Source organism: Pyrus communis, chromosome 5 (genome assembly GCF_041283825.1).
Source record: "Pyrus communis isolate YQ-2024b chromosome 5, ASM4128382v1, whole genome shotgun sequence".
Taxonomy (NCBI): domain Eukaryota; kingdom Viridiplantae; phylum Streptophyta; class Magnoliopsida; order Rosales; family Rosaceae; genus Pyrus; species Pyrus communis.
This window is the reverse complement of record NC_142569.1, coordinates 33,763,018-33,775,581: the sequence shown is the minus strand read 5'-3', so window position 1 is coordinate 33,775,581 and position 12,564 is coordinate 33,763,018. Positions and strand designations below refer to the sequence as shown.

At 34.7% G+C, this 12,564-nt stretch overlaps 1 pseudogene across 1 annotated transcript; it reads left to right on the top strand.

Moving 5' to 3' along the window:
• Positions 1 to 3,201: 3,201 nt before the first annotated feature.
• On the top strand, positions 3,202 to 7,620 carry LOC137726659 (TMV resistance protein N-like; annotated as a pseudogene). The gene is made up of 5 exons (XR_015963181.1): positions 3,202 to 3,814; positions 3,914 to 5,009; positions 5,110 to 5,380; positions 5,487 to 6,575; positions 6,660 to 7,620. The product of XR_015963181.1 is annotated as a TMV resistance protein N-like (transcript).
• The last annotated feature ends 4,944 nt before the right edge of the window (positions 7,621 to 12,564 follow it).

Genomic DNA, 12,564 nt, shown 5'->3' with positions numbered 1-12,564 from the left:
GATTATTCGCACAGCCTTCACGTGATCGTAGCACTAGAGCGTTTATAAGTTTTACACCCAAGCCTGTCGTACAGACCACTTTAGGTGGTTCCGACTCGTGGGCAGGTTTAGTTATTGAGTTTGAGATTTGAGCTTTATATGCAGCCGTACAGGTCACGTTAGGTGACTCCGGCTGCCAGATTATATGTTATTGATATGATTTATACCTGAGCACTTGCATTTCATTATGAGGTTTTGACATGGCATATTCTTGAGCATGATTGGCATATCTATACATACGTATATATGTTTATTTTCTGGGAAGCATACAGGTTTTATGGCGAGGGGTTAGAATGTATTTTACTAAATGGTTTTCGAAAAGCTTTGTTTTTGCCCACTCACGCTTTTCTTTTGCGCCCCTCCAGGTTCTAGTTGTCTAGCAGGTTCGGTGGTTTCCCAGAGGGCTTTCCCAGCATTTCTGACAGACGCTCACCAGCGTAGGGTCACCTTCGGGTGTACTATTGTCGTATCATTTTCTTTTGGACTGCTGTAGGCTTATGCTCTGAACTTGTGTCTCACTTACGCTAGCACTTGTTTTTATTACTTTGTATGCTAGTTTTTAATTATTCGTACTTTTTATATTACTATTTTATTAGCTTCCGCACATGCACATGGTTACGTCACCTCCGCGTGACGGCCAACACGCCCTGATCTCGGTCGGGGTGTGTCAATTTTGAATTTAACAATGCTTTTTTATGGATTGAATTTTTTTTTTTTCCCAAAGCGGCGACATAAATTTCATAAGGGTAATGCAATGAAGACTAAATTCGTATACTAAATTTGCACACTAATTGATGTGTCACTAATAGAAATAAGCATGTTTATCAACGTTAAATAATAAATCAATCATCAATTTCCATGTTCTTTAATTTCCAAAACTTTGTCCACAAATTTAGGCGTATATATTTTAGAGATATTAATGGATTTATAAATTCATGGAGTTTAAGGGAGTTTAATTTATTTGTGGAGATTCCATGAAATTTTTTTATTCAACTCTCTCAAAATCTCAAGGAAAGAGGTGAGATTTGTGATGCTTAAATTGTACTACGAAAGCTCTCAAATTCCCTTAAATTCCTTAACTCTTTAAAATTCTTTAAAATAAATTCATAATTGAATACACCTAGAATGCTATAAACTTCTTTGAAATCTTAATTGAATACAAATATTTTTAAGGATTTTAATATTATCTTAAAAGTTTGATTGAATACATGTTGAATTTCAGAGAATCACTTAAAATCATGATTAAATACCTCTAGATTCATTAAAAACATTAAAAACCCTCAAATTCTCAATTGAATACAGGAGTGCGCTTTGCCTCACAAATCACAATGGACTAACAATAATATGGATCAAATTCTCCTTCGGCCAGAATAGAACTTAAAGCATTTTATTTATAAACGAAGAGGAATAACACTAGATTATAGTATTAAATAATTAACATTTAAATGTTAACCCTTGATAATACCTCAGCCTCAACCAATATCTCTCAATTATTTCATTGGTTGCTTTCACTTTAAATTAATTCCACAAGTAAAAAATTGTTGCAGTCTTACCAAGCAAGTGGTTAGAAACCGTCCAACATGTAATTGGAAAGGACCTGGCTTCTCTGCCATCCCAGTTCCCATACACTCTCATCTCCTCTTATTTTGTGTGGTCACAATTAAGCCATGTTAACATTTTATATTGATTTTTTTTATAAAGATAATAAGATAAAAAGTAATAATGATATAAAATATTAACCGTGACCGTATAGGAGGGGATGAGATTCTATAAGAACTAAGAGGGTAGAGAAGTCAGGTAAAATGGGGTTTTGGTCCCATCAGGACTGACTGAATGAGAAGAGTAAGCCGCCAATCCTGACTTATTGGTACAATTTCCATCTCTTGTTTTGTTTTTAGTGGAAAAATAGTTTTCTTTTTCTTGCATAAATTGTTAGTCTTGGTACTACAACACTATACTACACTTGTTATTGTTGTTGTTATCTTACCTCACTTAATTATTCTGTGTTACTTATTTTATCTATAGATAGAATGACAAAGTGAGGAAAAAAAATTTCACACAAGCGTAGAATTACAAACGAATATCTCCCATCAAAGAAAAGAATAAACAAGTTAGACTTTGTCAATACAAGTGTCTTTCAATACCTAAATTAGACTTAAAGGATGAATGAGAATTAAAGAGCTTACGTTTTTTTTTTTTTTTTTTTTTTTTGGGTGTGTGGAGGAAATGATCTTCCCTTTTCAAAATTTAGTTAATTATTCGGTGTTAATTAACATTTAAAAGCTACTTGTTTTGAATCTAATCTAAAAATAACTATTAGCGTTGATTGGTTAATTAACATTTAAGAGTTAATCCTGGATGATATGCCTCAATCTCAACTAATTTCTCTCCATTATTTTATAGGTCTTTTTCGCTTTAAATTAATCTCACTAGTCAGAAATTGCTGCAATCTTACTAAGCAAGTGGTTGGAAAGCATCCATCAAGTAGTTGGATTTGGAGGCCCTAGAAGGATTTGGATTTCATCTGGATTCCAATTGTGAGAATACTAAGAATTTTCACATTCTAACCGTTTATTATATATCGTGCGATCACAAATTATTTTGAATTTTTTATTTAAAATTAACCATAAATAATACTTAACGAAAACTTGATCGCACAATATACAATAAACGACCATAATACAAGAATCTCTAAAACTCCAAAAAAATTCCAAAAAAGATCCTCATCCGCTCTAGAAAATGAATAATTATTTTTGATCCAATTTAGCAGCAGAAGTGGGAGTGGGTAGAGCGCTGCCTGTTCGCACGTACTTTTCTCAATCTATTTGTGCAATTTACTTGTCAATAATGGATTTGGTCCTTCGGATCCCATCCGAATCCAAATAGTAAGGATCTAAGGATTCTCATATCTTAACTGTTCATCGTAAATCATACATTTAAAAATCATTTGAATTTTATTATTTAAAATTAAATACAAATAGCATCTGACAAAAACTAACCATATAATATATAATAAATGACTAGGATACGAGGATCTCTAATATTCCCACTATTTGAATCCAAATGGGATCCTCATCCAATTAAGTCCGCTGGTCTCTTCCTTTCTTGTTGGATTGATTCGTATTATCCCACTTGGCTTCCCCACGACTTTCACTCTTTCTCTCTTCCATTATTTCCTTTCCCCAACACCTCTCTGCTCATACTTTTGTGTGAGTATTTTGATCGTGGCTTTTCGTTCACTTTTCATTTGCTTTGCAATGGCGATGAGCACCCAAAGAGCCTCTGCCCCACTTCTTTCTCTCGAATCAGCTACTCGATGGAAGTACGATGTGTTTTTGAGTTTTAGGGGTGTAGACACCCGCAAGGGTTTCGTATCCCATTTATACCGCGAATTGTGCAAGTTCCAAGGAATTACGACTTTCCTTGACGATCGAGAGCTTGAAGAAGGAACAAGTATTCCACTTGAGCTCCCGAGTGCGATCAAAGAATCGCATGTTGCAATCGTTGTTCTTTCACCAAACTATGCTTCTTCCAAATGGTGCTTGAATGAACTTACAGCCATTCTTCAATGCATGGAAGCTAGGAACTCAGTTCTGCCGGTCTTTTACGAGACAGATCCATCTGACGTTAGAAATCAACGTGGATCTTTTGCCAACGCCTTCGCAGATCATGAAGAAAAGTTCATCACTAACGAAGATAAAAAGAAGGTTGTCCAATGGAAAGCTGATCTAAAAAGACTGTCCAAAATTTCGGGTTGGCATTCAAAGCAATCCAAGTAAGCATGCATGAACTTTTTTAATTTCCCATGTCTTAACAGAGTCAAACTTGAATGCTTCGTTTATGTTGTTTTGATCGGTTTTTTTATACCTTGTAGGTGTGAAAGTGAGCTTATTGAAAAAATCGTCAACAGTGTGTGGAGGAAAGTGCAAGCTGCGTTCACCGTGTCAGATTCCTCACAGAAATTAGTCGGAATTAATTCTAGGCTTGAGCAACTAGGTTCGCTATTAGCTCATGATGCCAATGATGTTCGCTTTATAGGGATAACGGGGATGGGCGGCATCGGTAAGACAACCCTTGCCAAGCTAGTTTATGATAGAATCTTCCATCATTTTGAAGTTTACTGCTTTCTCGCAAATATCAGAGATTGTACTCCAGTTAGTCTTCAACAACAACTTCTTTTCCCAGTCTTGAAAGAAAAGATTGAGCAAGTTCGGGATCAACAGTTGGGAATCATATACACTGAGAAGTAATTACGCAACAAAAAGGTTATTCTTGTACTTGATGATGTGGATCAAATAAACCAGATACAAGTACTAGCTGGAAAAGAAGCTTGGTTTGGTAGTGGGAGTAGAATGATCATTACAACTAGAAATGAACGTTTGCTAGTCCAGCATGGCATAACTTTATGTCATAGCGTCAAGTTGTTAAATGATTATGAAGCTCTTGCTCTGTTTAGTCAACATGCCTTTAAGAAAGATCTGCCCGAAGATGGGTTTTTGGAACTGTCTAAGTATTTCATTAATCATGCTAGAGGCCTTCCATTAGCTCTTGAACATTTGGGGTCGGCTTTGTTTAAGAGAGGTCTAGATGCATGGAATAGTGCACGGGATAATCTAAAGAAAATTCATAATCCAACAATTTTTGATAAACTCAAAATAAGTTATGATGGACTAGAAGAGATGGAGAAGAGAATTTTTCTCGATGTTGCATGTTTTCACAAAGGGAAGCACACGCAACGAGTAATTTAAATGCTAGACAATTCCCTTGATATTTCAAGCCGGATCTTGATAGATGCTCTAATTGAGAAATCTCTTCTGTATGATACTTCAGTCAAGTACAGCAGGATAGGGATGCATGATTTGATACAAGATATGGCATGGAGAATTGTTGGTAACGAGTCTAAAGAGTCTGGCCTGCGGAGTAGGTTGTGGCTTCCCAATAACATTTTTCATGTATTCATGACCAATACGGTAAGAAGTTATGTAAGATTACCAAGTTTGATAGAAGATATTATTTTTTTGGCACAATACTAAATGTGAAATTGACATTTCCTACATTCTTGGTTATTAGGGGACAAGAGCTATTGAAGCCATAAGCCTACAGTTACCCGAAATAGAGGAGGTGCACTGGAATTGTGAAGCCTTCTCTAACATGTCTGGACTAAGGTTTCTAGAATTTGACAATTTGATCGTTTCTTCCCAAATTTCTTCCATGTTCCTTGAGAATTATGAATTGGAGTTTGTATCCTTCCAAGTCTCTTCCACCAAGCTTTCACCCGCGTTTCCTTACTGAACTAAAAATGCATGATAGCAAACTTGTTCGGCCTTGGGATGGAAAAGAGGTAAGAATATACCCAATGAATGCTATTTAACAATTTTTTTATGTCCAATAAAATTGTAAGGTTTTGGAATTGGAAGCTTATATACATTATTTGTTGTATTCTGCAGAATTTCCCCAACTTGAAATATATTGATCTTAGCAACTCACGTAAATTAGTAAGTACCCCAGATTTTACTAGTCTTCGAAATCTTGAGAAGTTGTTTCTTCGGGATTGTACGAATTTGGTTGAGGTACACTCGTCTTTTGCAGTTCTTAAAAGACTTAAAGTTTTGAACCTTCATGCCTGTAAAAGTATTAAGAGTCTCCCAAGTGAGCTAGAAATGGATTCCCTTAAACATTTAGATCTTACTGGATGCTCCAAAGTGAAAAAGATTCCAGAATTTTCAAAACAGATGAAAAATTTGTCCGGGGTTTGTTTAGGCGGGACTGCGATTGAGAAATTACCTTCAACAATTGGACATCTGGTTGGCCTTAAAGATTTGTATATTAATGAATGCAGAAATCTGTTGGATATTCCTATTGAGATTTGTAACTTGAAGTCTCTTGAAACGCTGTATGTCCGCGGAAGTTCGAAAATAGAAAAACTCCCAGGGAAAATGGAGTTTTTAAAGGTACTTAACATGGGGGGAAACACAATAAGAGAGCCACTTGTTGATATGAAAAATCTCAAAACGTTGTGTGTTTCTGGATCAATGGGTAAGCCAAGGGACGAGTGGGGCCTTCTCCGCTTATTTGGAATTAGAAAGAGCCATGAGCCTTGTTGGGGTTTGGTGTTGTCTTCTTTAAATCGTTGGCGTTGTTTGGAGGAAATACACCTATGCAATTGTGATCTTGGTGATGGTGATATCCCCCATGATATTGGGGATAACTTGTCCTCTTTACGAATGTTAGATCTTAGTGGAAACAATTTTATTACCCTTCCAGCAAGCATCAAATGCCTTTCTCGACTTGTGTTTCTTTGGTTGATTGGGTGCCAAAGACTTGAGCAACTGCCAGATCTTCCATCAAATAGCAAATTACACGTAATTGTAGATAATTGTACCTCCTTGAAAAGGTTGTCGGATCCCTCGAAGTTGAGCAGCAGATTTGCCAATATTTATGATTTTACTTTCAGTTCTCTGAATTGCATTACATTGGTTGAAGATGAAGACTGGATGAATACAATATGTTCAAGGATCGTGAAATTCGCCAGTAAGGTACTCTTGTCTCTCTGTCTCTCTCTGTCCTTCTCTCTCTCTCTCTGTTCTCTGAATTGCATTACATTGGTTCTTTTGGTGCAGGGAATCTGTCGTTCTTTGGGTCGTAATTATATTGTATGCCCCGGAAAGGGGATTCCCGAGTGGTTCAACAATCAAACTGTGGGACATTCGCTAAACGTGGAGCGACCTCCTCAATCATGTAGCAGCTGGATGGGAATTGCTTTTTGCGTTGTTTTGGCACCACCTAAGGAAAACTATTCTTGTTATTGTTTCAAAATTAACTGTTTTCCTGGGATTTCATATCGCTTTAATGAAATAGAGCATGAGCGTATGGTGTCAGAACACCTTTGGATATTTTATTTGTCTCGAGAACAGTGTCAGGAACAGTATTCATTTGAAACATATTATCAAGCTGGAGGAAATAAGCCAAATGTGGTGAAAATGTATGGGGCTCGTTTGGTGTACAAGCAAGATTTGGAAGAGCTCAACCGAACATTGAAAATCTTGAAGCGAACGCATGGATATTGTGAAGAGGCAGCTCCAAGTGAAAGTGGTAGTTTTGATGACAAAGAACAAGCTCACAAAAGGCAGAAGGAAGAATAAAAATTGCTTTCTGCTTTATTTAACCATTCAATGCTTCAGAGTCGTACTTGGAAAGCTAAACATGGTGCTTTTTCTCAGAATCCATGTTAGTAAGTCACCATCTCAATCCCAGTATAACCTACCTGATATTTGATTATTTATTTTGCCCTCAAAGCTAATTTATTTGATCCAGCAATGAAGTATGTGTACATACTTCAAAAAAGATGCAAAGTCGTATTATGTAAATAAGTTTTCAACAAAAAGTGAAGGTATGGAAGATATGTAAGCAATATATGTTATGACATTTTCACATCAGCCGAATTGAAGCAAAATTTACTATGCTATGAACAGATAAGTAGCTGTAGGGATAATAATGTAAAAATGCCGATCATGATATGTGAAAACGGACGAGGAAGCTGTCTGTACATATTTCTTCAAATAAATGCAGGATATTCTATAACGATGTTGTGCATGTTATGAATCTTTTCTTTTTTGTGGGTACTGATAATTTTGAACTCAAACTAAAACTAGATTCTTAATGGCGAGACTAAGACGCAACCAAAGTGAATATTTATAGAACTCTCGTTATCAATTAAAATTCCATAAAACTACAATTTTAATTCTCTAATTAAAACTGAATATAATTAAAAATGATGGGCAATTTAGTAATTACAAGAACAGAAATTTTGTTGTTTTTTAAAAGCATCATCCACATATAATTTTTAATGTCTTCAATTTAAAAATAAATAAATAAAAGATAAAAGATAAAAATAATAATAAAAAAAAATCTTTGTCTACTCTCTCCCCGCTCTCACATTCTCTCACACTCTCTTACTCTCTCCATCCATTTAAAAAAAAAAAAATTAAAAATGTTCACACACACTTCGTCTTTGGACATTACTATTTATCAAGGTGAGAAGAAACTTTTTATCCTGTAAACAATTTTTTATCAAAGCAAATTAAAGTCAGAATTTGATGGTCCGAGGAGGGTGAAGAGGTTTTAAATATTCGGACTGGGCTGGAAGAAGGTAGGTTGATGTCAAATTTAACAATCATATGGAAACTGCTAGTGGATTGTATTTTGGGCTTAAACCCAATTACCATATTTCATTCAGATTTTCTTGCTGGACCTATAACCGTTATGTATGGGCTTTTTTGAATTTGTTGGGCTGAATGCCATAATTATGTAGTTTTTTCTTAGTTGATTCATGTGTAGAATTCGATCTTGAGATTTCTTTCAATACTAAGAAATAAACCAATAAATACTTTCATTCTACTCTCGTGTCGTAAACTTTACTAGCTACGCTAGAAACCAAGAAGAATGTGGATATGAGTGGATATTATCTACTATCCATGCTTATTAGTACTTCACGGGTTCTTCCATGCTTATACTCTTTGATGTCATCAAGTTTCAGCAAGCAAAGTACATCCTTGTGTCAAAGGCTGCAACATCTGCCCTAACTAGCAACTGCTAGGCTGCTTTGGGTGGTCCTTTGTTTAATCTGCAGTCGGCCTTTTCCTTATCTTCATATCTTCATAGATGTTGGTGCAAGTGTGTTGGGGTTGTGTTATTTGCAAGTAACTTAAGTAAGTTTGTAAATATCAGATCATTTGACACAATCAAATATATAATATACAAACAACTTTTTGTTTTTATTTTTTTCCGCTAATATTATTGGCTACAATAGTAACATGTATTTAATACAATCATTATTTGACGGTCAAATGTAATTCATGTGAATATATACATATATAATCAAGAGACCATATCAAACTATTAAAATGATGATTGTATTAAATACATATAAATATTATAGTTAAATCGAAAAACAACCCACACTCGGTTTAAATAATTAGTGACACTTGCAGTTTGTTTGTACCCGTCATAACATGGTGGGGTATTACGAAGTGAAAAGAACTTGATGAGTAGAGGATCTCCTGAACCTCTATGGGTGTTTTGTTTGTTGTGTCTTCCTCCCACTACACATCTCTATTTCCTTCGGGTTTTAAAAAGCTCACTAGCTACTATGGTAACGATAATGATAGACAACCACTTGGGTAAATGACTAAAAACCTTTTTAGAAAAAATATTTTTGGATTCCAAAAACACTTGAATTACTTTCTACTAAAAGCACTTGAAGTGCTTCTTGCTAAAAAAGTACCAATTATGTACTTCAAGTGTTTTTCTAGAATTAACTTGCATTTTACTAAAGTTTAGTTCCAAAAATATTTTATCTGAAAATATTTTCAATATTTTAAAAGTACTTATGAAAATGGTCCTCAAAAGAGTGAAAGTGATCCTTAATTTGTATGCAATGGTCCCATATGCATGGCAAGAAGGCGACCATGCCGAGTAGGTTGGTTTTGTGGTTGTGTCAAATCAACTTTGCAATTTTGGCTTCTTGTCCGCAAAGCAAGCCTTTGGAAGCCTCCTTCCTACATTATATATACTTCTCGGTTCTCACATCATGAAGAATTCTTCTTTCGCTGTACTTACCACCCTACTTTAATCAGTAGCACAATTATAATTAGGTTCCTTTAGAAATAACATTAAAGTCGATTTTAAAACCTCATTCTTGAGTTTCAAGAAACCACAAAGCCAAAGTAAACAAAACTGTTAGAAAAATATAAGATATGATGTCGTTTGACTCAACTTATTCACAAGGATAATTCATATTCTTTTCATGTCGCTAGAAATTTTTTTACACAGTTGTTAGGATGGACCCGAAACCACTCTAGTCCCTTAGTGGACCGCCATGCACTGCCAGCTGCCACCATTCAGAGTTAACAAAATTAGGGTTAGGGTTGTCGAATTAGGGTTAGGGTTTAGGAAAATGTGTAAACATAAGGTGCTATATATCTATAGTATGAGTTTTTCTCTTTTTAGCATTATTCATGGGTGAGTACGTAGATAAAAGCATCGATCATGTAAGAAGAGCTGAGAGAGAAATCAGAATGCAAAACAGCCACCTTGGTGGAACATGCGCTTCAAATAACTGCTTACCATAATCCCTCCTTATTTTTTTTTCTTGAAGAACAAAGTCCCACAGGTTTTAGGGGTTTTTGGCTATTTTGACTTCTCAAACTAAAGAAAATTAAATCATGCTCATTGCATGTAAGAATAAATCTGATCTTTAAAGAATCGAGGAAGATGAAGTTATTGTCGACTTCAATAGTAAGTTTCTGCTCTCAATATACATAACGCATAATTGGCTTAAGCTTATTGATGCCCAATATGTATGTATAACAGTGTGAACTTACTTATAGAGCAAACCGAAGTTATTCGCTCCTTCTTATCTGGACAAACTTAACGATAATAATGTTAAGCTTCAATTAACAACAAGTTCTGCTAACCTTCACTTACTCAAACACAATAAGTAATATATTAATAATTCAACAAATTGCTTAGTCGAAGTACAATTTGATTTACAAGCATCAAAATGAATTACAACTTCATTAGAGACATGGTCAATTGGGACAAAACAAAGCCAAAATTGTTTGATTCTACTTATCCACATAATGTATAACATGATCATCATTCAACCAATTGCTTAAACAAAAATCTTAAAAAGATCCATACACAACACCATGAATGATTATATAACAATTTCACAAATTGCCTTGTCAAGTCAAAAGTGATTTAAAGCATCAATAAGATATTATAATTCAAAACTACCTAGCCTAAATACCCTTATACTTATACTCACATTCGAACACTTGATTCTCCTGCTGACACCACCCGACCCGGATATCCACCAAAGTGAAGGCACGATAGCTGACAAATGAAAAGTAACGAAACCATATCATGAAAATAAAAAGTATGAATAAATCAAAACCGAAACTTAAAACTATTGATGAGAGTGCGCAGTACGGAATGTAAATTGCAATTGTTATACTAATGGTGCAGTAAATATACGAAAAGTTCCCATCCTAAGTAAGGATGAATATTACACAAAACTACAATAATTAAAAATTCTCACATTAATTGGACAGTACGTCAGAATTGCCCAAAATCCTTTGCTCACTAAAGAAGTTTAAAGCTCGTTTGGATGTGCTTTTGAAATAATTGAAAGTGTTTTTGGTGAAAATGTTTTTAGAACCAATCATTAGTAAAGATGCAAGTAAATCCTGAAAACGCACTTAAGGTGCTTCCTGAAAGAATCACGTAACTGGTGCTTCTTGCAGAAAGCACTTAAAGTGCTTTTGAAACCCAAAAATGTTTTCTCTAAAAACGCTTTCAGTCATTTTAAAAGCACATCCAAACAAGCTCTTAGCTACTAAGTCTTGGAGGGACACAAAACAGAAAGTGTGAGCTAGAAAAAATAAGTGTAATAAAACTTTTGTTTTTCTCAACATAATATAAAACCAAGTAAAAAAGATAAATAATTTTTTTAATTAATAAGGGTATTAAGGAATTGAAAATATATATTAAAGGTTCAACTCAACTTTTTATGAAAATAGCTTTTAAAAGCAACATGCATGCTGCTTTTAAAGATAATGTCTGGAGGCTACTGCTTTTAAAATAAGCAAGATATTTTGTTTTTACTAGACATTTTTTTAATGTTTAACTTTATAGTGAAATAGCTTTTAATGAAAAAACAATACCAAACAAACTTTAGTTATAAGTGTTTTTAGTTATTAGAAAACACTTCCTAGTATTTTTTTTTCCCAAAAAAGGAACCCCAAACAAACCATATACTCGTTTATACATTCGAGTTCATGCAGTCATTCTTTTATCTTTAGTAAGTAAAGAATGATTATATTTTAACATGCACATTACTAGTTGATATTCATGTTTACAAAGGAGTCGAGTTTTTTTGTTGGATTTTCTCCACTTAAAAATGCATAGAATATTCGTCCATGTATTTCCTTAATACAAATCAATGACATTCGTGCACACAAATTAATATGGATTTATGAAACATTGGTGCAATTGTAGGTATTCACAAACTCCTACATTCTCATCGTTTGGGTTCAAAATCTGCTACCTTTGGCGTTACAACCCCCACCAAATCCCTTTGAAGTTCTGAACCCACCTTCACTTGTAAAATACCTTCTCTACCCTTCTCCAGTCTTGCTTGTGTGTAGACCAACGTACAACTTGGTCGCTTCTCTTTTCGCCACATCACTCCTAATGAAGGCCATTATCGTCATCCTGCTATTCTCGCAACGCTCAAACCTAATACCACCCGTAAGGAAGAAAAGGATGCATAACTTGCACTCTTACAAGGACCCAAAATCATCACTAAAGTATAATGACAATCTTATAATGATAAAGTGTTTTTGAAATTGAATATATCATAACGTATATGAGTAGTTACGTAAACATTTATGTAAAACAAAACGAAAAACAGAACACAAAACTTAGACTGCAATTACATTCAGTTCAAATTTGGCTGAAGAC